A 3896-nucleotide genomic window follows, 5' to 3' on the forward strand; every position below is an offset into this window, starting at 1 on the left:
AAATATTTATTCATTTTCTATTTCACCAAATAAGTAGAGACCTAAATACAACATGTTCTCAACTATCAAGCACTAAAATTCCAAACATACTTGTGTGGGAGGAGTTAGAAACTTGCAACAACATCTCCCTGGAAGAAAATGTTACAGCTCGTGATCAAGATCTCTGGTCAGTCTCTGGGAGCTGATAATGTAGCTGGGCAAACACGGCCACGAAACCGAACAACCACTTAGATGCTTGTTTAGGTAGAAAATAATTTTTCATCTATGGCCATGCCACCCTAAACACACCCAATCCCATCTGATCTCAGAAGCTAAGCAGGGTCGGGCCTGGTTAGTACTTGGATGGGAGACCACCTAGGAAGACCGGGTGCTGTAGGCATAAAAAAAAAGAAAGTAATTTTTCATATTCGAACTGCAGTATCTGGGGACATGTCTTTTTACCTCAGCCCTAGGTTGGGAACCCATCACCACCCCACCCCATGACTGAAGACTGGCATGTGTGGGAGGGAGGAGAGGCCCAGGACAGAGGGCTTCCTGCTCATATTCACATTTGGCCTGATGGGGGTTTCTCAAATGTTCCCATCAAAATCCCTGATTATAAAAATGTGACCATATCCCAAATAAAAACATATGTCCCAGCGGCAGTGGCCCCAGCCTCCTCTCACAAGGAGCAGGCTCACGTGCCAGGTGAGGCATTCACAAGGAGGGGACTGCATGGGGTCATTCTGTCCATTTTAGGAGCTTCTGTCTATTTCGTTATTACCAAAAGTTTGGGTCAAGAAAAGCAGTTTTATTATAGGTAACTGAATTTTGTTATTTTCCACTGAAAGAACATATTGAGGCAATTGAATAGATACATAAAATAGCTGAGAAACAACTCAAAATGAAAAAAGAAATTACCCTGAAGACGAGAGGAAACAGCCTTCTTGGTTGCCAAATAGTTTTAAGTGTTATGGAATAAAGGACATCAAAAGCATTTCCTATATAATGAACAGCTGCTCGCTGAAATCAAACTTCGTGTGTACACAAAAAGCATTTGCCGTGGTCCTTGTGGGTAGAATAATAGTCAGAATGATTCTAATAATTGAAATGAAGTAGGCTGTACAGTTCCCAACTGCCAACTGAAACATTTTGGAAAATTGGATCCCTCGCACAAGCTAAAACATGTAGCAATCTGTTTTTTATGGAAATTGCATTTATAAACTTGGTGAAAAACTGAAAGCAAGGTCCTGGCCTGGACCTGTCTTCTAGGTTTCACATATCCAAACTAACCTATTGAAAGCTCTTCATTTGTTTAAATTGGTTCACTTAAGAAGTTGTAAGAGGCTTTATTAAAGAACATGCCATAAGGTTTACATTACTGGAGAGACTATATAATTCATTACCCTGTGGCCACATTTCCGAATATGGTTAAGGAGGGACAGAGCCTACCATCACAATGTAATACCCGCGATGGCACAATAACAAATAGCCCATCACAGAATTCCACAGAATTCCCGTTAATCAGTGGGGGAAGATGTTTGGGGATAATGGATTCTTCCTAGACCACGCATACTAAAACACCAATTCTCTCACAATTGCTCATTTCTCTTTCTTGAATTCAGCAGTACAAAAAGTCAACTCAAAAACAAATAACACAGGAATGTAGGAACTAGATATAAGTAAATCTTACATCTATTTATATTATAGCCTATAATATAATCAGATAGTAATGGTTAAGAGCAGAGGTAAAAATATTAAAAATATTTGGTGACTCTAACATCAGCTTCGGGAAGACAAAAGGCATCGGTTGTGATTTAATGGAAATGCCATTTAGAAATCCTTGATCTGGATTGTCTTCATTTTGAAATTGAATAAATTCTGAAACTGGATGGTCAGACTACTTGAAGAAGACAAAATATAATAGACAAAACAAACGGTTGAAACTCAATGTGCAATTGTGTTCGAAGAATCATTGTTACCTTTTGATCAAACGAAAATAGCCCCATAACTCCTCAAATAATATGAGATGGAGTTCTCCAATGTTTATTTTCAAAAGATCTTTATAAAGAAAGAAAGGAGATAAAACCACATTTCTAAGGTCTCTCAGGTAAAAATAAAGTGTCTTTAAAATCAACTAATCCAGCAATGTGTTATTGAAACTGAAGTTGAGATTGGCTAATAAAATACTATAGAATAGCCACAACTTACAATGTGTGCGTGTTTGAATGCTCTGGGAGAACGCACTATAACCCAAGATTGCTTGAAGATTTAGCAGAAGATTCAAAATACCTGAATGTTTATAATAAGAAAGGTTTAACTATTAAACCTTGTTACTTTGCTAGAGAAAAGATTTCTGACAGAGATAACCTACAATTCTTCTATTTTTTCCAATTTTAAATCAGGTATGATTCAAATCAAGAAGTCATAAATTTCTTATGCTGTTTCTTAAAATAATTTCTGTATTCTATTACTCTACTACATTGAATGAGTATGACCTAGTTAAATACTCAATGTGAGTGAATAAATGACATTTCGTAAAAACTGATTAAAATAGTAATGGAAGTAAAAACGACCACACAGAAAGTGCAAGGTCAAACATTTGCACTTCTGTTAGGTGACTTTAGCTCAGTAAAATTGATCTGCGACTTTCTGCTTTCAGAACTGTTAGAGAATATGTTTGTGTCATCTGAATCCAGTAAGTTTACGGCCATTTGTTACAGTACCCATAGGAAACTAATACAAAGAAAGCCTACCAGGAAACCACCACAACAATATAGTGATTTCCTAAGTAACAGGATGTGAAACTAACCTCAGAAATGGCTAGTTATCATATATGTAAACTATATTCAGATAGAAGGCATTTTAGGAATAAAAGTACCATTTTCCTTAACAACACAAAAGAGAATACATAGGAGTAAAATTATGAAAGCTGGGCACAACTTCTGTGAGGAAATGTTCAAAACAGTCTTGGAGAGCCCTGAAATAGACCCAGACAAACAAAGATCGGAGGGCACCCTGTTATGAAGCAGGGGTACGCGTGTTCGTTCTTGATGATCTTGATTCTCAGACACTTTCTGGAGTGTCCACTAAGCTCTTGTGGAGACTCGCATATCCCTGCCATGTCCATTGATGGAAATATAAAGCATCAGCCTAATTTTCTCTCTCTGCTCCACCATCCCTCGGTTGCCAAATCTTCTATGTTTTAGTGGCTCTACACGCCTGCACATCCATACCAACTCGGGAATTTAATACCAGAAACTCTCATAAGACCATAACTTAGAGTGTGTGGAGAGGTATGTGTGTGTGCGTGTGGGGGGTGAGCGTTATTGTGTTAGTTCTGCTCAGGTGATAGATCTCGACAGGTCTTGTGGAGCAGGCGCCGTGCTCAAGGCTGGCAATGCAGTGGGCTCAGGACGCACTGTGAAGGCCTTTCATTTGCAGCTGTGAGTTCTATTTAAGAGTCGTGGGAACAAAACTGATATCTAGTCTCCTTAAACCATCACAGTACATACACACCCTAATGACCATTTGTCCAGATTTTACATATAGAAATTGAAGACACTTGGACAAGACATGTAAGCTTCCTAAGGTAGAATATTTGACACATGACAGGATTAGAATCTAGCCCTAGGTCTCCCCGAGGTGTAAGTTCAAACTGCAGCCCCTCAGCCATGATGCCTCCATTTACTATGTCCTTCCCAAATGACATTATTTTTAATATTGTAAAAGTTTTTGCTATTAGACCCTGTTTCAATTTCATATTTTCTCTCACTTTGTGTGTTTGGTCTTTTTTCACCTATTACTTTACTGTTTTTAGGCTTTTAGAACTTCTTGCTGAGAGAGAGTGAGAGATCTCAAGAGAGATCTTAAAGATTCCAAGATTAGGAAGCTCTAATTGTCATGCTTTAGGGAAA

At 38.3% G+C, this 3896-nt stretch overlaps 1 pseudogene; it reads left to right on the forward strand.

The window, feature by feature from the left end:
* The first annotated feature begins 260 nt into the window (after positions 1 to 260).
* Positions 261 to 379, forward strand: LOC112483274 (annotated as a pseudogene).
* The last annotated feature ends 3517 nt before the right edge of the window (positions 380 to 3896 follow it).

The sequence above is a fragment of the Pteropus alecto genome, unplaced genomic scaffold (genome assembly GCF_000325575.1).
Source record: "Pteropus alecto unplaced genomic scaffold, ASM32557v1 scaffold65, whole genome shotgun sequence".
NCBI classification, from domain to species: domain Eukaryota; kingdom Metazoa; phylum Chordata; class Mammalia; order Chiroptera; family Pteropodidae; genus Pteropus; species Pteropus alecto.